This window comes from Podarcis vaucheri, assembly GCF_965113315.1.
Source record: "Podarcis vaucheri genome assembly, chromosome: 1".
Lineage (NCBI taxonomy): Eukaryota > Metazoa > Chordata > Lepidosauria > Squamata > Lacertidae > Podarcis > Podarcis vaucheri.
Window position 1 is genome coordinate 31292768 of NC_138759.1, and position 23290 is coordinate 31316057.

The following is a 23290-nucleotide window of genomic DNA, read 5'->3' on the forward strand; positions in this document are numbered from 1 at the left end:
TCAATAATAACAACAATAATAATAAGGAACAAGAGCTAACAATTTGCTGTCATTTCATGATAATCCCAAATCAGTAGCCTGAATACTCAGTGGTGGGGTTGACCCTGCTACATAAAAAATAAAAATAAAAATCCTCCAGGAGAGAAGCCCTTGTTTTTCAAGCTGTGCGTGATTTGGGTGCGCAAAGCACCAAAGGGCTAGAATTTGTCATGAGCCCCTGCTGTGCGTACACGCAGGCTGTGCATTATTTGCTGTCAAGTAAGGTTAGTGAAACCATCCTCATGAGACGGCTTCATAATACCTGAGGGACAAGCACCAGTGAAGTCATCTCCCTGCTAAATTGTTGTAGGCGAAGCCCCTGTCACTACCAATATGCAGAGAACAATTTTCTGATAAGAAGTGCAGTCCTGTGCATGTTTTCTCAAAAGTAAATCCCACTATATTCAATGGAGTTTACTCCCAGAAATACGTGCTTAGAATAGCAGCCTCAGTAATTTACCCCTGTGCTCAAAACATTTAGAAGCACATTTTTAGTTCTTAACTGTCAGAAATATTAAATACGTAGTTCCAATGCTTAGATTAGGGAAGGGGAAACTGTGGTCCTAAGTAAGCCTGGCACAGGTTACAGTTTGGCCCAGAGGCTGTTTTCCCAAAACCATGCCTCCCTGCCCCACATCTGACATCAGGTATGGAACTAGTAGGGCTATGGCTGTCGATGCACAATCAAAAGCCTTAAACAGTAACATTAGGTGGGAGGTGGGCATTGAGGCATTTAATCCTCTCATCTAGTTGTAGTTTACCCTATTTTTGTGCATGATATAGAAAATAATCCTATCCCAATTCTGCTGCCTGTAGTAACAATGACCTAATACTTCTGAGTGAAGGCTGAGAGTTGATCCTGTGCTCTCTTAACTCCACTGTAGCAGATGATTTTTTATCAAGTGAAAGGGGAGCAGCTTGAAAATAGCATAGTAGTCTGCATAGCACAAAAAGAAGAATGATCATGTTTGGACTGGTACATCATTGTTGAATTAACAGAACAGAGAAATGACTGCCTCTGCAGCTGTGTGCATGGAAGTAGGGGAAGGTAAGGTAGAACAGGTCATGTGATGATGATGATAATGATAATGATGATAATGATAATGTATGAAATGAAAGTGTGTACCCCCCCCCAATGTTATTTGGCACAAAGCTATATTCAGCTGGTCCAGGGTTGAATAAGTTATCTTGAATGTAGTACTTGTGCAAATACAGAACTATCATCTGAGAGCATCCTTTGCAGTACCAGAGCTGTTTCTTGTGCCGTACATTGTTCCCACAACTACCGTATTTTTCGCTCTGTAAGACGCACCAGACCACAAGACGCACCTAGTTTTTGGAGGAGGAAAACAAGGAAAAAAATATTCTGAATCTCAGAAGCCAGAACAGCAAGAAGGATCGCTGCGCAGTGAAAGCAGCAATCCCTCTTGCTGTTCTGGCTTCTGGGATAGCTGCGCAGCCTGCATTCGCTCCATAAGACGCACACACATTTCCCCTTACTTTTTAGGAGGGAAAAAGTGAGTCTTATAGAGCAAAAAATGCAGTAGTTGTCAATTCTGTATTGTGCCACATTTGTTAGGATCCCCAGGAATTGGGAAGAAGGGGTATGTTTCAAATGATGAACCCTGGAATAAAGCTCTGCAAGTTTGAAGATATACGCCTCAAGGAACTCAACGGAACCCAGTTTTAAGTAAGTGCACTTTGGATTGCGGTCCAAGTTACTAACCACTGCCGAGATGGAGCTTAGGGTTCATGTAATATGTTACAAAATGCTTACATGTATGCACAATTACATGTGTAGTAGGTTGCATGTTATTTCCTACACAAAAGGGTACATTTTCTATGAGTTTGTAAAACAGAAACAACATACAGATTTAGAATTTCATGCACATAGAGTTGGGCTGTTATTTGGGGGAGAAAAACCGAATATAAACCGCTAGTTTCAATCTACTTTTCAGTCATTGGTTGGTGGTCTTTAACATTCTCCTGTTCACTCCAGAGCTCTGCAGGACCAGGCAGCTCTTCCTTTTCATTTCCATTTGTTTTTAATATGCCTAGACCCCTAGGTAAATATGTCACAAAGACACAGGGAAGAGGTCAAAGTATTGAATATGTATGAAAATAAACAGACATCCCTTAACACCTTCTAGCCAGGAATAAGTCAAAACATTTGTTTTCAATATTTTCATGATTTATTCAGTACTGATAAGGCGCTGTCTGCTGTGCATACAAAAACCGCAGCTGCTTCTTTGAAGAACTTGCAGTGTGAATCTCAAGAGTTCAGTGACTCACTCTGGCTACCCTGGAGCAAGCGATGTTGGCACAACCTGACGCTCCTAATATTTGGCAGGAACATTTTATAATGGGGTTCCAGCTGACCGGCAATTTAGTGAGATCAGTAGAATGCTGCTGCTGTTACATTGACACAAACCACCCAGAACTTCACCTCTGTTGCACTGAGGTATCAGAAAGCCTTTCCTGAGATACCAGATAAGAGCTGGAACTGGATGTCACTTCCCATGCCCTTATTTCCTTTTCCTTCTTTCATCCATAGACCTTAAAAGAACAATAGTCAAGGTTTTTCAATTCTTTCCCAGTTTTTATGGCTGCATAAAAAAAAGCAAATTGCACATGTTTTACAGGCTAGTACTTGAAACCCCTTTATTGAAGAAGACTCTATCATTTTGAAAGACACCATCTTCTGTGTCCTTCATCTTTTGTGTGATGATGCACAATTCACTGTTAAGTCTAGACATGTGTAGGGGGCCAGTTAAAGAAGTGTAGATGCAGTGTGGTGCTGCACACCAATGTGCTCCGTGTGCTCCTTGCAGTGGAGGATTTATTTCTGCATTCCATTTATTAAGCAAACAGAATCCTACAGAAGTACAAAATATTTGACTGACCCAGATTTTTGTCATGTTCAGACAATCCAGGGCAAGGGCAGTGCCCGCTGTAAATGGATTTCCTACTTTTCAGTGTTCGTTTTAATGCTGGCTTTCTCTTTGGCCAACTTGCTAAAGCTTTCTCCTTTAATTTTCTTCAGTTGTGAAATGTGGATATCTCTGATTTCACCACAGGATTGGGAGGCTTAATTATATCTCTATGAAATCTGTTGAGTCATTGAAGGCTGTTTTTAATGCTGTTGCCAAAATTGAAAGCAATATATTTTTGGTATGGAGCAAAGCCCTTTTTTATTTTTAATTTTTTTACCTCACACCAATTATGGTTAACTTCTTTAGCTTAGGTGGGTGAATCCTCTCAGGAGTTAACCTTCCACACAGTAATGGGTGTCTTTATAGGGCGTGTGCAACTTCCTAGGCTGAAAGAATCAGCAGTTCTCTTTGGACAGAACAATCTAAAGAAAGCCTTGGCAGCCTCCATTTTTGTACTGAGAGGGGCGCTTGCTGGTTTATGTGATAGGAACATGACCATAAAGCTGCTAATCTTCCCAAGGTTTATTAACATGATCAGTTAACCTGGGTCAATGGCCTTGTAATTTCTGATTTGTTTACATATTCAATGGGTGGATTAGAGGCTGAAATGAATAGAAAGAGAGGAAAGGAACCTCAGTAAAACTAGAGTCTCTTGATTAACTCCTCTTTCATTACTGGCTAAGGAATGTAAAAAAAAGTGTTTTAGTCTCTAGTAAGCATATGTGGGGGCACAGAGTTTCCTGAAAATCCATGTGGATGGAAGCTGTAGTCTCAGAGAAATCTGAGAAACAAATGTCAAATATAGGGGTTTTCTGACATTACTGTACTACTTTCTCTTTCACACACACAGCTTGAAATTTGCACTCAGTGCTGACTTTAGTTGAATATATACTTCATTCATTCATTCATTCCAGTCCTTCTGCCTGAAGGAGCCCACTATTGAAAAGGTCCTTTCCACTGATCATATTGGGATGGTCATTTCTGACAATAGTAAACCACCTGTTTAAGGAATGCAGTTTCCTACCCCTCTAAAGAACAGTGACTCTTTAACAGTGCTTCAAATGTGGACCTTATTTTCAAATCTAGCCATGGTAATGATGTGAACATTCCCAGAAGGTGCTGAAAGAGAAGTACCACTCATCATGAGAATCATCTATGGAGATTCTATTTGTGTGGGCCATTCATAGTCCTGCAAAATGTAGTATTGTTTTTGTTTTTGCTGGCGCTGAGTTTTCTACAGGGACATGGCTTGCCAAAGCTGAACTTTTATTGCATTCCATTTTCTGGACTGGGCTTTAGCTTTTATGCAAACTTGGCTGCTCCTTTGCAGGCCCCCTTCTCCTGTGGGATCATACGGGCAATACTGAGTATTTTCAAGTGGTGATGTAGGTGTTCTGTGCCTCAGGAGAAGCTAGGGGTTATTTATTTTGATTTCTGGCAAGGTTATTATTTACTATTTTTGTTATCTTTTTAGATACTGTGTTCCCAAAGCCTATGCATAAAGCCTTATGGTAAAGACTAGCAAATGAATGGAAATACATTAAACTTAGTTTTAAAAGCCCATTTATAAGGAGCAATACTAAGAGCCTGGATGGAAAGTTCCAGTGTGTGTGTATATGTGTGTGTGTGTCTTAGGCAAGATGCCCTTAGTAAGAATGGGGAAGAAATTTGTTTCAGTTAACCAAATTCACACTTCCCAGAACAATATGTGAACTGAAACACAGACATCCTTCTACATTAGCATTTCTCTGAAGTTTAAATCCCAGTTCTCTAGGCAAATATTCTGTACAAAAATGCATATACTGGGTAAAAGTCTGCATATAAATACAGGCAACTATCAAGTTGTGCACATTTGATGCACGCACAATGCTTGAGGAGTTTTAAAAAAAAAATCTACAAACGGATGTGGAAAATGTGGAGAACTGAAGAATGGAAAAATGAGAAACTGAAAGCAATCAAAATTGACAGATTTGCTCAGTTGATCCCTCCTCCCTCTAGATCTCTGGGCCCAGTCCTGCATCAGCACTCATTTTTCCAGACAGTATAGCAGAAGCTCACATTGTTGATGCACACTTTTTATCTGTTATAGTCAGCAATACTTGAATTGTGAGGAGAAAATTAGGGAGGTCTTCACTGAAGCCAACAAGCCCAACTCCAAATTTAGCAGAATCACCACCCGCTTCCAGCTTCCTAAAAACAATACCTAAGTGTACTGTGACAAAAGGCAATGGGTCTAACTCCCAATGATTTTGAGCACAGAGGGCTCAGTTTGAGAGTGTCAGCCCAGCGCCTTCATATCAGCAAAGGCAAGCCCTCCTTCCCTTTGTGAAAGGTCATGGTGTTTAATGTTGAAAATGTAAATCATCCCGAAACTGCTGCTCCTGTAGTTGATGTTCCTGTCTGTACTTGTCAGTTGGAGAAACCTGACCTATTTTTGAAAAGATTTCAGAGTGACATTAGGCTGTGTCAGAGAGTGGAGACTGAGTGAGGAGGGAAGTAATTTATTTCAATAAGAGGCAAAAATTTCAGTGGCTCCAAATTATTGTCACTAGTTTAAGTCCACAAAAAAAGAATGAAGAGTTTTCAGAGCAGCTGGCTATCAGTAGGTGCAGTGATACCACTAGGGCCAGATGAATAGGTGCAGGTCTGGGGTTCCATACAGCACCCACCCTGTGGGGTGAAACAGGATGAGACTGCCCCTTACCTTAAACATGCGAGATAGCCAAGGGTTGCTGTGTGTCTCAAATCAGTTAAAAGCAGAGGAGCAAACCATGCAGGGTTTTCATTTCCTTTTTCTGGCCGGATGGCAATCCTGTATATGCCCCAGATTCTGAACTAGGTAGTGTCTGCCCTGTTTGGTGAAATCATAGCAATGCAGACTTTAAGACTCCATGGTCCTCGGCAATAAGCCTATTATTAAATGAAAGTTTGGAGGTATGAATGAATCAGTTATATAAATGGTACCTTGCTGAAGTGTGACTAAATAATGGATGGCGTAGACAGGGCATGCCAGAATTGTTCAGAGATGCTCCTCACTTGTTTGCTTTTGCAGGGCAATCCACGTTTGGGTATGACGCCATATTGACAAATACAGTGAGGTTTTAACATGTCGGTTGCTTGTGCTCAGATATCCCACCCTCAATCTGATGTCATTCATTTCCCATGATCCTACACAGGAGCACAGCAGTTTCCTGAGAACTGCTGATTAATCAGAGAACAGAGCCACTCTGTCCTACTGCCGGCTCCTGTCCCCGGCCCCCTTCTCCTCCTCTGAAAGACAAACTAGACATGATGAAGGAAGTTTGTGAACAGGATATGCTGCTTTAAACAAAGCAAAAACAAAAAGCAAACCCCTAATTATTAGCAGTCATGCGGGGAGGGAGATTTGCTTCGGATCTATAGTGCTTTCTCTCCCAACAACAACCAGCAGTGTTGGTGTATGTATATGTCATTTCAGTTGGGATGGTGAACTGATTGTGAAACGGATTAAGCCGCCTTCCCTGCAATGTTTATTTGTGAAATCAGGTGTTAGCTCATAAAGTAGCTCCTAGGTCTTAGCTCATGACATTGATCCTTCCTGCTCTTTTGTCCATGTCATACACGTTGGGCAGCAGATTTCATGTTTCAAGTTGCTCAAACTTTTTCTTTTGCTAGTTGCCCAAGTCCTCTGATGTGGCGTGGGCAGTGGATTCTCTCTTGGATGAAGGTGGCTGGGTGGAACATCTGAAAAGAAGTGTTGTAGAGGGTTGCCCTTCTGTCCTAAAGCTATGTGTCATTATTTGGAGTACATATTATTAAAGACCTGTAGTCCATTCTCCATAGGTTTAAAAGTCCACCCAACCCCCAGCCTCCTAAAAACTCTGTTGCTTGTCCATTTTTCAGCAGTGTACCATTTCCCCTTCAGCTGCAGTTAGGGATGAGCCATAGCTCATTGCTTTGCTATTTGAATTGCAGCACCATCTCAGTGCTTCGTATCTCCCGTTCAAATGTTCTTAAATAGAAGTTTTGGGGAAAGGTTTCTTTTAGACCTAGAAGGGCCATGCCAGTGAGAGTAGACTGGGCTAGATGAACCAGTCTGCTCAGTATCAGGGAGGCCTATGAGTTCATGTGTCCTTGGTCTGAAGACAGGAGGAAGATTACAGACTGACAACAACCCATTTTTAGCCTATATGTTATGGTAAATGTCAGAAATGTTTGTTATTGCAATGCTGCTATTTTGGACATTTACAAACTAGTCATGATAAATATTCTTTGGTGGTATAAAGGAAACAAAAATGAATTGTTGTGATTTACGGTGGGAACTTGCTTGAGTTTCAGTTTCTAGATAAATGCTAGATTTTTATTTATTTATATTATTACATTCCAATTTGATGTTCCATATAAGAGATATCCCACTAAGTAACACTTAAGTCAATGAAATCTTAATTATTTATGCCCATTTATTTCAATGAGTCTACTGTGAGTATGACTTAGTTGGCTTTCACTCACTGACAGATTGGTAAAGGTGTTGGCTTTTTTAAGGCCTGCTGGACTTATTTTCATAGCCTGCTTCCACACTCAAAAGAAGAAAAAGACAAACCACCATGTCAGTTACAAGCCAATCAAGCCACTCGTGTATAGCTTTTTGATAACTAAAGAAACAGAACACCCTAGAATCACAAACAGCTTTTAAAAATCAAGGGTTTGTCTCACTTTCTGAGGGAAAATTTGCAGCAGAAGTGTCTAAACTGTAGTGCCTCTCATGCTACATTTTCTCTGTGAATGCAGAAATCTACATGCAAAATATCAACGTACATGTGTGTGTGTGTGTGTTCAATCCTTACATTAGTTCAGGGAAACTGTCAATTTACCCCACAGACCCCATTTTGCACTGATGTTTTCTGCCTGAATTCATAATGTAGCCTAAGATGCTCTCTAAGAAATAAAAGGCATGTTGACAATCCAGTCCTATGACTCACAGTGGATGCGTGTTAAGTGTTTTTCAAAGAGGAAGTGGCAACTATTGCGACATCGCAAAGCGCCACATCACTCTGACACTGCAGGAGGATTTGCTGATGAAAAAGTCATCTGATAATAACACATTTTGTTCCATGCAGGCGGGATAGTACTGAGAGTGAAACACTCCTCCCCTTCAAGCGATTTTATTAAGGATAAAGGAGGCTTTGTTCAGAGGGATGCCCTTCTAGCCGCCCATATACCATACTGGAAACATGCTAATGAGAACACATGTCAAACAGAAGGGGAAACATTTCAAGCCTTGTGCCAATTCACTATTGACTTAGTGTTTTCATTCACTCCAGTTCCCTGACTCAGATATAGGACGTTATTTAGCAATGCATCCCTCCCTCCCCCCAGCTCCCCCCCCATGAAGGCTTTCCCCAGAGTGCCTCCTGTCTCATCCATGATTGACAACTGCAAGGCCCACACTATTTCTGTACCAATGATAACCGAGCCGGTTGTCAAGGAAATAATTATTTCTTGATTGCCTCTATTCCCACTGAATTGAATACAGAATGCAGTTTTTCTGCCATAATGAAGGAACGGGGCGTGGGGGGGCGTGGGGAGGGAGCATTTAAAACGTGGAACGCTTTATTCCAGCTTCAAAATAATTGGCTAAAATGTTTACAGTTGAAGCAGTATGTGCAAAAGTGAACATAATGGATATTTGGTTAATGAGTTTACCTCTTCCATACACAGGCATTGATTTTCTGTCATTTTGTATGTGTGTGTGTGGAATCCATTCAGTGAAAGTTTTCCACTATAAACTACAGCCTCCATTTGCTTCGTGTTTTTATTGTTACTGAGATTTGTGATGGCACAACGATCGCTCATGTGTAACATTTGGACCCTTATTACAGTAGAATTGTATACGAATATTGGAAAACTTCAAAGAGGGATAATGTTACAGGATTAGTGAACTGATTCAGTGGGTGTTCTTCTGCAAAATGTACTTTATTTATTTTTATTTTAAAAAAGAAGGTCTTTGTAATGAAAAGGTGGTCTGCAACAGTGAAAGATGAAAAATATTTGTCCAGACTAATAATTGGAGGGTTTGCAACTATTTAATGAGACCCAAACACCTTTCATGAGCTGCAAAAGTGTGTGAAACAGCAAGCGGAATCCTAACTGGTAACAAACCATGAAATGAGGTGAAGTCTGACTAACTCATTGAACTATTTTCAGTGGCAGATCACACAAAGGTGTGCTGGACTGGACATATTTAAAAGCCTGCCAGGTTACTACAAGGGGCATGATGAATTCACAGTTGGCAGCACTGACCCTACCATTAAGCAGAGGGAGGCAGCTGCCTCAGGCAGCAGATTTTTGGGTGTCATGAACAGGCAGCAAATTGATAGATGTTTAATTGCTTGTAATTATAATTAATTATTATATTTTTACCACCAGGGAGTGGAAAAGGTGCTTTCAGGATTTTCTGCCTCTAGTGCCAAAATAACTTGACTGCCCTTGGGTTCTGCTCTAACTCAGGAAACAAAATGTATTGGGCTGGCCCTGACAGTTGGTACAAATGTCATTGTGATTTCTCATAAGGAAGCATATTTGATGCAGGAATATCACTCAATTGTGTATCTCTCTGAAAAAAATACACCTCCCCCGTACACACAACTAATATTTCCATTGTACTTACGGAACATGTTTGGAATGGGTTTCCATAAGTGTTGAAAGCACCTTTAAATGGTACCCATTCTTTCACTGGGGATTAGCGTAAATTGCCTTTCCTGTGTTCACACCATTTTGTGATTTTTGTTTTTTAACTTTTAGAAAGGTTTTTAGCAGCTTCCTGTTCTCTACCTGTAACAGCTGGGGGGGGGGATTCATATGACTCTTTAGGCTAGAGGCAAGTGCTACGCTATCTTTCTAACTGTTGGAGTGTCCTGCCATTTTGGTGATATTATTCTACTGCCTTTTGAAAAGTTATTTGTTTTATGCTCCTCCACTCCAAACCTACTCCCCCCACCGTGTGTGTGTGTGTGTGTGTGTGTGTGAGAGAGAGAGAGAGAGAGAGAGAGAGAATGGGAGAGAGAGAGAGAAAGAAAGAATGAAGAATGCTTATGCAAATCTACACTTCAATGCTACCTGTTCTGTATGATAGGATACAATAGAATCATAGAATCTTAGAGTTGGAAGGGACCCTAAGGGTCATCTAGTCCAACCCCATGCAATAAAGGAATCTCAGGTAGAGGATCCATGACAGATGACCATCCAACCTCTGTTTAAAAACCTTCAAGGAAGGAGAGTCCACCACCTCTTGTGGGAGTCTGTTCCACTGCCAAACAGCTCTTACTGTCAGAAGGTTTTTCCGAATGTTTAGTCAGAATCTCCTTTCTTGCAACTTGAGGCCACTGGTTCAAATCCTACCCACCAGAGCAGGAGAAAACAAGCATGCTCCCTCCTCCATGTGACAGCCCTTAAGATATTTCAAGATGGCTGTCATCTCTCCTCTCAGTCACCTCTTTTCCAGGCTAAACATACCCAGCTCCTTCAAGCACTCCTCATAAGGCTTAGTTTCCAGACCCTTGATCATCTTGGTTTCCCTCCTCTGCACACGTTCCAGCTTGTCAACATCCTTCTTAAACTGGACACAGTATTCCAAGTGTGGTCTTACTAAGGCAGAATATAGAATGGTACTATTACTTCCCTTGATCTGGACACTATACTTCTGTTGATGCAGCCTAGAATAGTGTTAGCTTTTTTTTGCTGCTGCATAGCACTGTTGACTCATGTTAAGCTTGTTGACTTATGTCATGGGTAGGCAAACTAATGCCTGGGGGCCAGATCCGGCCCAATCGCCTTCTAAATCGGGCCCGCGGACAGTCCGTGAATCAGCATGTTTTTACATGAGTATAATGTGCGCTTTTATTTAAAATGCATCTCTGGGTTATTTGTGGGGCATAAAAATTTGTTCATCCCCCCCCCCCAAAAAAAAAATATAGTCCGGCCCTCCACAAGGTCTGAGGGACAGTAGACTGGCCCCCTGCTGAAAAAGTTTGCTGACCCCTGACTTATGAACAGGGCTGCAGAGAATGAATGGGAAAGCAACTGGAGATGGTGAAAGACTGAGTGTTCCCCGGTAAGGTTGTGCATGTTCCTGCACCGTGGCCACAGCTGCCTGACTTTTGATGAGAAAGGAAGCAGGCTCATACTGGAAAGCTTAGACTGCACCTTCCGCATTGGAAATAGTGGTAAAGAATGATGTAGCAACCGCCTTCTTTAGCATACAGTCTTGATCAATGCTGTTGTTTCCTGTGAGCATATAAAGAACATTTCTGTAGATTCCCGGCCCTTTAAGAGAACACACAGCATCCCTGAGACTGGAATGCATAGAATGTTTCAGTCTTAGGAGAACACAGATGTATTAACACTAGCCAGCATTCTGTAGTGAGGGAGTGACAGCCAGTTTGGTGCAGTGGTCACAGTGCTGGTCTAGGACTTGGGAGACCCAGGTTCAAATTGCCACTCAGCCATGATGCTCACTGGGTGACCTTACCATGCCTTCAAAAATATCCCCTGCTGTCTAGATTCACAAACATATTAAGTGTCGCTGTGTAAATTAATAATGGGTATATGTGTTTTAAAGGACGCGGGTGGCGCTGTGGGTTAAACCAAAGAGCCTAGGACTTGCTGATCAGAAGGTCGGCGGTTCAAATCCTTGTGACTGGGTGAGCTCCCGTTGCTCGGTCCCTGCTCCTGCCGACCTAGCAGTTCGAAAGTACATCAAAGTGCAAGTAGATAAATAGGTACCGCTGCAGCGGGAAGGTAAACAGCGTTTCTGTGCGCTGCTCTGGTTCGCCAGAAGCGGCTTAGTCATGCTGGCCACATGACCCGGAAGCTGTACGCCAGCTCCCTCGGCCAGTAAAGCGAGATGCGCGCCGCAACCCCGGAGTCGGGCACGACTGGACCTAATGGTCAGGGGTCCCTTTACCTTTATATGTACTTTATTTATTTATTCAATTTCTATACCGCTTTAGATTTTTAATAAAAACCTTTAATAATACAGCATATTAAATCAATAAATCAATAAATCAATAAAACAATAAAACAATAGCTGGGCGATGTTCCCCTAGCCCCATGAGGAGCTTCTTCAGTGGGGCTGGTGAGTGTGGACACTGCCCCCTAGGCCAGGTGGAAAGGGCCTTGCAGGGAGCGGCCTTCACTCCTCACAGCCCTAAGTTCTTGATGAATGGGTATATGTATGCATAGGTGTGTGTGTGTGTGTGTGTACACACTATCTCTCAACCTACCTCACAAAGTTTTTCTGTACATTGAAAGACTCTGAGCTATGTACACTGCTCTGAGCTCCTTCAAAAAAAGCAGGATTTAAAAAAACGAAAAACTATAATATAAATATTATTGAATATTTTCTAGACATCAGAGCTTCATGTGTACAAACATTAATATACTCAACCAGAAATGAACAGTGACAATCTCATCTCCAGTAGCATTCACAAGGTTTCACATTTGCAATTTCATACACACCCATTCATCAAGTCTTTCTTTACTCAGAGGCACATAACATGTGTTCAGTAATCTAGACAGCGGAGGATATTTTCGAAGACAGGGTAAGATGACTATAAACACACCCACTGATTAAAAGGAGCCAAGAAAATCTCAGTAGGAAATGAATTTGATCATTAATGTGGAACAATTTTCATTGATGAAGAAAAAGAAAGAAAGAGCGAGCGAGGGACATAAGCGGGTGGATAATTTAAGTCTTGGGTGATTAACAAAGGAACAGAGAAAGGAAACAGCCTTGAAAGAACTCTGCGGAGACATAGATGTGAATGAGACAGTTAATGTTTGCCTCTGAAGGATTATACTGTATCAAGGACTGTATGTAAATGGAAGTATTTTAAGATTTATATTTGTGTAGCTGAAAGGAAATTTTAGGTCAGAGGATTTGGACTTGTGTATAAAGTGTTGGCAAGAAAGGATAAATTTGTGTGAATAAGATGACATGAATAATATAGGACCATGTGGAAGAAATATGTATGTGAGTGGTACTGAGGAGATCGCTTTGTGGCTCTGTATGAGCCTGAATGCTGTCTGAGTGGGAGAGAAAGAAATGCCTTTGTTTCTAGACTCCTTGGTTCACTGAAAATAGCTCCTGGAAATGCCATTTCAGATTAGAGAGAGATGGCTGGAGAAGGGGAGATTTCATTACCTTCCTCTTTTATGTGATGTTTTCGAGATGGTAATGTAAGAGGAGAGTTATAAATAGATCCAATCACAGCTGCAGCATTCTAGAGTGCATGTTAATACCAGAGATATTTGGGGTGTTTCACTGTGTGCAGTAAATCCAAATGAGAAATGATGGCCGCCAAACAGCAGCAGAGACCACCTGACTTTCTTGATTTACCAGGCTGGAGTGTGAGGGCAATAGGAACAGAACAGGAACAGAAATCTATAAACTGCTGCATTTTCCAATGTCATCATTTAATTTTTTTAAAATGAGAAGCTTTGAAGGAAAAATTGAATTTTGCTGTTTTGAACGTGAAATGTTTGAACTGAAAATTCAAAATATGAATAATATAAATTTGTTGCAATTTCCAGAGGTAGTCTTTGGTATAAAAAACAAGAAGTCTGGTAGCACCTTAATCTCTCTCTCTCTCTCTCTCTCTCTCTCTCTCTCTCTCTCACACACACACACACACACACACACACAGTGATGCTGTAATAAAAGTCTTATCCTTTAAGAGCCATTTAGCACAATTCATTTAGGATTGTAGGATTTTATATTGTTTTAATTTTGGTAGCCTTCAGATATGAAATCTCATAAACTATCAGATGCCAAATAGCAAATACTAATTACTCTTCTTTATTTATCAAATGCTGTAAATATCACTGCATAACTTGCAAATGCTATGATTAAAAATGCTATTACATGGCAAGTATAAAATAAAATAAATTTAGTTACACCACTGGTTTGAAAAATATTTTCCTGGGGAATCCTGGTTTCTTTAGCATCAGATTACACCATCCTACATACGAATAGGAAAGTATGGATCTTTATGTATCCATAATAGGAGATATCAGCGGAGGGATATAACAGCAGGTTTGGTGAAACTCCAAGCTTTGCAGTACAAAGAGAGAGAGAAAAGCTTTTATAAAAAACTCTAAGGGGAGGGCAGAAAAACAGCCTAATTATAGCTGAACATATTCAGTGGGCATGAATGCCCAACTGCTGATGGGAAGGGGCAAATAAACCAGAACACTGGACCAGAAAGTATGGTGGAGAAGGACATGACAGAGTGCAGAATACCTGGAACTGTGAACAGAAGCACTCCAGACTGCAGCATTGTGTTGCAGGTTCCAGTTGTGTTGCTTTACATGTGTCTGAATGCCGTTATTACATTACTTTCATTATTATTAATAATTAAAAGTAGCTGCAGTGTCGCCGTCGTCCCATCCATATCCGGACTGTGGGGTGCATGAGTGGGAAGTGGGTGTAATCCTTTCCCCTTGCACCATTCGCACCCAATAGCTTTAGACTGGGGGATTTTCAGTGTGGGGAATAAAGGGTTACACCTCCCCATTGTGGTTCCTGGTGTGCCCCAGGCTGCCTTCTCTCTCTCTCTCTCTCTCTCTCTCTCTCTCTCTCTCTCTCTCTCTCTCTTAAAGTAACATATAAGGAATCCCAAGCATGGAATTTGAAGACACAGTTAAAAGTGCAATTTGATCCGCCTTAGGCTTCCTCTGTGTGAAGCTCAGCTAAGAGGCAGCTTGGTCACTGGTTATGTGACTGATTTCCTTCCACCCTGAGCCAGTGACTGGGGAACGCTGGCTGTTTCTAAGGCACACTCTCAACTCACATTGGGCTCTGGCGATGCCCGACACTGCTCCATGTGAACTTAGTGGGCACATGCCCAGGAATCCTCTGCAATGCGAGTGGGATGCAGAAGTTTCTTGGCAATGTGGGGAGTCTTCCCTGAAGGTCAGCACTGGCGTCAGCATTGGCATCCTTGGGCAGCTGCCAGGGCCTTCTTAGTTCTCTCTCTCTCTCTCCCCCCCCCCCCGACCTAACACTCCTAGCAGCTCTCGGGTCATGCTTTTAATTCCTTACATTGCCCCTGGGTGCTGGCATCCGTAGGGGACATTGAGAACAATCAGAAAGGGTGGCAGGTCCCAATCCAGCACTGCTTGGAGCAATGCCACTGTAGTCGGGTAAGCCTTGCAGGGCCCACTGAAAGAGGAGGGACATGTAAGAGCTGTTTGACTGTGGAATGGACCAGTGGCGTAGCGTGGGGGGTGCAGGGGGGGCTGGCCACACCGGGCGCAACATCTGAGGGTTAGGGGGTGCAAATCCACGGGTTAGGGGGCGCAAATCCACGGGTAAGGGGGCGCAAATTACTTGCCTTGCCCCGGGTGCTGACAACCCACGCTACGCCACTGGAATGGACTCCCTCAGGAGCTAGTGGACTCTCATTTGTTGTAAGGCTTTTTAAGCAGAGGTTGGATGGCCATATGCCATGGATGCTTTAGCTGAGATTCCTGCACTGCAGGGGGTTGGACTAGATGGCTCTTAGATACCTCTATACAGTGGTACCTCGGGTTACAGACACTTCAGTTTACAGACGCTTCAGGTTACAGACTCCGCTAACCCAGAAATATTACCTCGGGTTAAGAACTTTGCTTCAGGATGAGAACAGAAATCATGCTGTGGCGGCACGGCAGCAGCGGGAGGCCCCATTAGCTAAAGTGGTGCTTCAGGTTAAGAACAGATTCAGGCTAAGAACGGACCTCCGGAACGAATTAAGTTCTTAACCTGAGGTACCACTGTAGTTGTATGATTCTATGTAGCCCACGACCACCTCAGCCCTGGCCCTGGCCCTACTGAAAGTAAAAAGCGTGCAGAGGTGGTTTTAGGGTAGCATGACCAGTTCAGTCATACTGGGTGCCGACACCATAACAATTGTGTAGAATGCAGCGTGAGAGGCAGGGGCGCGTGCCAAATTTTAGCATCACATACAGCTCATTGAAATTTGAGAACCCAAAGTCTGCCACTAAACTGTGCATGTCGAATGGTGGTGGGGAATCGCTGTGATATTCAAACCATTGCATGTCAGGTACTATGTGCCATTGCATGTCCCCTTCCAAATACTTGCAGGGGACTGATGATCAGGTATCAAACATCGATAATCACAGACTATAACTATCACAGATATTTGTATGGGTATCCAGTAAGTGTTGGGTATGTGAGCACTCAGACAAGCTGAAGATTATTCTACATCAGCGTTTGCACAGGAGGATTTCGAAGAGAATTTTTTGGAGCAAGCATGTTTGTACTCCACAACTAATACACACACACACACACACACACACACACAATGCATGCTAGCCTGGTTTGCTCTATGTCATGGGAATTCGTCCTGTGCCTTCACATACTTGTGTCTCCAAGATGAAGCTGTTCACAATCCGCCTCCAGTGCCTGAACTGAGCATGGGGGGGGGGAGGGAGCAGAGGTCACAAGAAAAAGGCTTCTGCGTGCGAAGCTTCAGAGGCAGCCAGTGATGTATTTTTAGCTGCTCTAGATTCCCTCTGCTGTCACGGCTGGGATGTGATGCTCATTTTATTGCCACGGGGATATGCCTAGAATATCAGGCTGCCTGAAAAACAGCCTATGCAGCAGAACCAGGGCTTGATTTAGCATTTGTGGCGCTGATCGCCCACATCCACTGTTGAGGAAGGTGAGGGGAAAATAGTCCTCCCTGTGCAGTTCCTGCGGGAGGCAGAGCGGCAAAAGCTGGGACTCACTGAGAAATATGGTTCTGCAGGAGCAGCGCTTCTGAACCACACCTTAATCTCAAGCTGGCTGTGCTTGGTCTGTCTAGAAAGACGAAGTGAGTTTTTTAAATTATGCAATCAATACATTTTCTAATTGTTTTTGTGGCACATGATTCAATGTTCTTTACTGCAAAATAAAATGAAGTAATGCAAGGTCCCTGAACAAAGGATGCTATTATCTTAAAGGGCTTCTTCACAATTTACAATTAACTCCATGCATTTATTACACAGCTAAGCATATTTACTCAGAGGGGATTCTCCCCCCCCACACACATATTCAGTGGAGATGATTTCCAGGTATCATGGAGCATTCAGAGGAAAAAATCAGGAAAAGGACTTTATTTTCTCCTTTAAACAAGAACAGAGCAACAATACTCAGATACAACCAAATTAAGTGCCACCTAGTGACTTAATTTGGACGTGGGTGGCGCTGTGGGCTAAAGCCTCAACGCCTAGGGCTTGCCAATCGAAAGGTCGGCGGTTCGAATCCCCGCGGCGGGGTGCGCTCCCGCTGCTCGGTCCCAGCGCCTGCCCACCTAGCAGTTCGAAAGCACCCCCGGGGGCAAGTAGATAAATAGGTACCGCTTACCAGCGGGAAGGTAAACGGCGTTCCGTGTGCGGCTCTGGCTCGCCAGAGCAGCGATGTCACGCTGGCCACGTGACCCGGAAGTGTCCCCGGACAGCGCTGGCCCCCGGCCAATAGATGTGAGATGGGCGCACAAACCCCACAGTCTGTCAAGACTGGCCCGTTCGGGCAGGGGTACCTTTACCTTTACCTTTACCTTTTTAGTGACTTAATTACATAATGATACACGGGTGGCGCTGTGGTCTACCAGGCTTCCTCAACCTTGGGCCTCCAGATGTTTTGAGACTACAATTCTCATCATCCCTGACCACTGCTCCTGCTAGCTAAGGATCATGGGAGTTGTAGGCCAAAAACATCTGGAGGCCCAAGGTTGAGGAAGCCTGGACTCTAAACCACTGAGCCTAGGGCTTGCACGACGGGGTGAGCTCCTGTTGCTCGGTCCCAGCTCCTGCCCACCTAGCATTTCGAAAGCACGTCAAACTGCAAGTAGATAAATAGGTACCACTCCAGCGGGAAGGTAAATGGCGTTTCCGTGCGCTGCTCTGGTTTCGCCAGAAGCGGCTTAGTCATACTGGCCACATGAAAAACTGTCTGCAACCCCAGAGTCATTTGCGACTTAACTGGACTTAACTGTCAGGGGTTCCTTTACCTTTTTTACCTTTACTAGCCACAGGCCAGACAAATTGCGCAAAGCAGAGGTTTTCATCCTTTTGGGGTCCAGAGGTCCCTTGAACAACTACATTCTTTCTGTGGCACCCCTGTGCGGTTCAGGAACCCAGTTATGTCACCCCTTGCCTGCAGAGCTGGCAGCCTCACCCCTTTTTGAACACCCTCCCTTGTGGAGTGTTCCATCAGCCTCCTTTCTTCTCTCCCTGGGAGTCCTCTGGGCAGCTGCACCTGCCACCCCTGGTCTCTGAGCTGCCACCCTGCCCCAAAGAGAGGTGCCTTCTCACACTGCCCCACAGGGGCCGGGGAAGCACCTCCTGGCCAGCTCCAGAGGCACCATTCGTCTGGGGAGCTTGTAGCCAGGGCTGCTGCAGCAAACAGCTGTGCAGGCATTCAGGAGGCAGAGACACAAGAGGACATCAGAGAAGGGAAGGAAGGAAATAGGAACAGAGACCAGTGTTGCCCACAGCACTCCTGACCATCATTCAAGGCACCCCAGGGTGCCACAGCACACTGATTGAAAACCACTGGCGTAAAGGATACTTTTGGAGGCAGCAATACGCCTGAATATCAGTTGCTGGGAGCTACAGGAGGAGAGAGTGCTCTTGCGCTCTGATCACCTATTTTATTTATAAAATACAGTGGTACCTCAGGATGCAAACGGGATCCGTTCCGGAGCCCCGTTCACATCCAGAAGAAAACGTAACTAGCGACAGCACGTCTGCACAAGCGCACATCACCTTTCGCCGCTTCTGCACATGCGCGTGATGTCATTTTGAGCGTCTGTGCATGTGCGAGCGAAGAAACCTGGAAGTAACACGCTCCTTTACTTCCGGGTTGCTGCGGAGCGCAACTCGAACGCGCTCAACATGAAGCATATTCAACCCGAGGTATGACTGTACTTTGTGTTGCGGCAGGCTGTATAAAATGTGTTTGCAAACACGGGCTAACACTCTGCATGTTTAGGTGCACATGTTAGGTGCATGCATGGGGAATATCACCTCTCAGTGGTAGAGCACCTCGTTTCCATGCGGAAGGTCCCAGGTTCAGTTCCTGGCCTCTCCAGTTAATGGATCAGGCAGCTGCTATCTGGTAGCAGGTGATGAGAAAGGGCTCTCTCTCTCTGCTCGAGATCTTGGAAAGTCACTGCCCACTCGAGGTGTCAGTACAGGGCTCAATGAATGAGACTGCCTGAAAGTCTCTTCCCTCAAGTTGTTTTTTAGAGATTTTAGTGAAACTATTTATGTGAAACTATTTACTGTTGTCTTGTCTAGTCCCATAGAACACAAGTTATCAAAAAATAAAAGAGGATGGCTTTGATTTAGGTCTCGTGGCATGCAACGAAGTGTTGGCACATGACTTGGGCCCACAAATGGGGGACACACACCCCTGCCCACCCCCACGGTCTCAGCCAGCACTTTCAATGGGGTCTGCATGAGATCTGTGATGCCTACACAGAAGCATGTGCAAGTCCTAACCCAGCAATGAATATTTGCCTGTTTCTGCAAGAGCATCACATGGAATGGGACATATCTTCCTTATAGGGCCAAACTCTACTTGGTTCACATTTTCTGCACATTTCTGAAACTGGATATGTAGCCATCAGGTTTTGTTTTTTGCTATTTGTCGAAAGTATAATTTACAAACATTCATAGGACTGCAGTAAAGAAGTATAGTATATCTCCTATTTTTTTAAAAAAATAAATCCATTTGCATTCTGTCTAAAACCATAACAGGCTGGAGTTCAGATTATGCCTGGTGTATGGAAAGGACAGTTACTGAACGGATCATGTCTATTGCACACCTGCTTGTCCCTTAGATTAGCCTATCCACACAAGGGCTGAGTCACAGTGGCAGAAAGCAGTGATATAGGAAATTTGCTTGGATATAATTTCTTCAGAAGATTTCAGTCACAGTGGATTTCATTCTCCTGGAACGTCAAAGCTACATTCCGTTCTCAGGAGAGAAATAAACCCCAGCAGGCAATAGGCAATGAGACATTCTGCTTGCCTTCAAAGTGCATGAGAGAAAGTAGTTGTCACACAGCAAGGGAAATGTGTGGCAATCTTTAGGAATCTTGCAAGACCTGGTAAACAGAATCTTCATATCACAGCACAATCTCTGAGAGATTTGCCAGTAGAAAACAAAAGAAAATGGAGGGATGGCAAGCTACCTATGAAGACAGGCATTATGCTTGCACAATGAAGAAACTGAGTTTGCGGTAAAATTTTATTAAAATCTCTCCTGATTACCCCCCCCCATATTTGCAGCTCCCCCTACTCATATTTAGTCAGTGTCATTGATACAATGCACTGGGCACCAAACACAAAACATTCATTTTATATATGCATCTACTTTAAAAATCTCTCCTCCCTCCAAAGATTTTGTTCTTTGATTTTATTTTGATAAAGTAGTTAGGCACATCTTTTGCATTCCATAGAATTTACTTTTGAGTAGGATTGTGCAGGTAGCTACAATATTGCAAGTGAACATACAGAGTTGCATATGAAACCTTATTCCCTTCCCCTTTCTTTTCTTTCTCCTCCTCTGTTTTTCTTGTCTGTTTGGATTATAAATTGCCTAGGCAGGAAGCAGTTTCTTTTCCCTTTTTGTAAAAAGAAACCTGGCACATTTCTGGTTCTATAAATAAAATGAAATGCAAAAAAAAAAGACCAAAATCCCCACATTAGTTTATGACCTATGTTTGCTGCAGCTAGTCAGATGGTGCTTCCAGATGGGGGTGTTACATTATTATTATTATTATTATTATTATTATTATTATTATTATTATTATTATTACTACTACTACTACTACTACTACTACTACCTGATTTTCCTATGTGTTTTTTGAGCAAGTTAGATTTCATACGTTCCTATTTTCCCCCAGTGGTAATCTTCATTGTTATTCTCCTCCTCATCCAGCAACAGTGGAGGAAATGTATCAGGGTTATTTTTTGCTTTTTCATTTCTCCTTTCAATCATGCCTGCCCCCAGCCTCCATTTGTTTTTCTGTTCTGGACATGCAGGGAGGTATTTCTGTACCTGCACATCTTTAGGGGAAAAAAATCCTCAGGGGGTGTGAAAGAGCAAACATTAGCAGCTTTCTCCAGCCAGGGACTGTATCATGTTTCACAATGAGCAAAATGGAAGTTTTGGGGTTGGATGAGGATATTCGTACCTTTATTTTTGCTTTTGCTTTTGCTTTTTACTACTGAGGTCTTCTGTGCAAGGCTCACAAGAGTGCTAAAGACCTTTATCATCATCATCATCATCATCATCATCATCATTTTATTTTTTTTTAAGGCCACTGTATATACTGTACTGCATTTACCGTCTCCCAGGTAATGTTTCACATTTACTGTGCAGAGATCTTGAGAGAATACCTCTTCCAATCTGGTCATGCCTTTAGCATGCAGCAGTTACTGGAAATATTGATTGATTTACATGTATATCCCTTCCTTCATTGCATATGATGTTAGGATGGGTTAACAATACAGACTGCAGTACAATAAAATAGGAGCTATGGTTACAAGAGAAAAAACAATAAATTGCAATACAGTGGAAGCACAGAGCAAAACACTGATAAATGTCTCCTGGTTCAGGCCATACTCATATCTGTTCTGAAAGCCTGGCAGAAAAGAAAGGCCTTCAGCTGGTGCTGAAAGATGGGCAACAGCAGCACCAGACAAACATTGGTGGGGTAGGTGCTCCACAACCAGGGTGATGTTATTAGGAAGGCCCTCTGGCAAGTCATAGATCCTCTGACCTCCTGTGCTGATGGACTGACCAGAGGTGCCTCCACAGCAGATTGCAAAGAACACAAGCTCTTTCAGGTCCCTGGCCATTTAGGGCTATAGACATCAAAACTAACACAATGAATTGACAAATAGATGACCCTCACTTTGGTACTGGGGATCAATGGAAACAAAATGGGCAAGTTGTTCTCAGCTGAGGAACAAAGGGAAGTAGGGGTGTCGGTGTGCTACTCAGCCACCCAGAGCGGCCGGGGTAAGCCAGTCAGATGGGGGACATCTAAATAATAAATTATTGTTATTATTACTCCTACAGCTACCACTACTAGAAACCACATTCTGAATGCCACCACAGACTTGATAAACTATCTGCTGCAAGACAGCACTAGCAAGTTTCCATATTAGCAACGACTACACATATATAGCAAGTTCATTTCACTCAGCAGCTCTTCTGCTGTAAGAGAAAATGTGGATTAAATGTAAAACGTGTGGGCTGCTGTTTGATGACAATGCTGCAATGCCAATACTGCAAAAACAAAAAACCTTGCATACATGAGTACTTCCGATTCCACAGTAAACTCCTGTCTCAAGGCACTAACACTTAAACTGCTTCTAGCCCTCGGTATTGGTTTCATGATCCATTCTGATGATGTTGTAATTCAGGCTGTTTGCAGCCAGCAGGTTCCCACAATGCTGGTTGTGCAATTAGGTGAGACACCACTGGAAACAAACCAGAAACGTGGGAAGCAAATTAGGAATGCAGAAAGCTGTACCTGGGGAAAAGAGGTGCAACATCACAGGCTGTTTTGCATGTATGACAGCCATTTGTTTGGGCTATGCCACCTGTGCTTCCCTTGCCTCAAGCTTCCAGTACAGTACTGTATATGCTACATGCTATATGGACGTGGGTGGCGCTGTGGGTTAAACCACAGAGCCTAGGACTTGCCAATCAGAAGGTTGGCTGTTTGAATCCCCGCAACTGGGTGAGCTCCCATTGCGCAGTCCCTGCTCCTGCCAACCTAGCAGTTCGAAAGCACATCAAAGTACAAGTAGATAAATAGGTACCGCACGGGCGGGAAGGTAAATGGCGTTTCCGTGCGCTGCTCTGGTTCGCCAGAAGCCGCTTAGTCATGCTGGCCACATGACCCAGAAGCTGTACGCCGGCTCCCTTGGCCAATAAAGCGAGATGAGCGCTGCAACCCCAGAGTCGTCCGTGACTGGACCTAATGGTCAGGGGTCCCTTTACCTTTTATATGCAATATAGGAAGGCTGCAATGTGAGATCAACAAATAACACAAAAGAGGGAGGATAGAGCACTTGCATTGCAGGCAGAAGGTCTCAGGTTCAGTGTCCTGTACTCCAGGTATGGCTGGGAAAGGGTTCTGCCTGAAGCTCTGGAGAGCCACTACCAGTCATTAAAAAAATCTGAGCCAGATGGACCCAATAACATGATTCAGTGCAAAGGCAACTTCATATGTAGTGGCTGGGTCCCCTTATCTGACATCTGCATCTGG

At 43.4% G+C, this 23290-nt stretch overlaps 1 long non-coding RNA gene across 3 annotated transcripts in view; it reads left to right on the forward strand.

Moving 5' to 3' along the window:
- The first annotated feature begins 302 nt into the window (after window positions 1-302).
- The window catches only part of LOC309538859, a 94967-nt gene continuing 71979 nt past the window's right edge, over window positions 303-23290 (forward strand). For all 3 annotated transcript variants that reach the window (XR_014222406.1, XR_014222407.1, XR_014222408.1), the window contains exons 1-2: window positions 303-686; window positions 1619-1729. This is a non-coding gene — a long non-coding RNA (uncharacterized lncRNA). The remainder of the gene's footprint in view (window positions 687-1618; window positions 1730-23290) is intronic.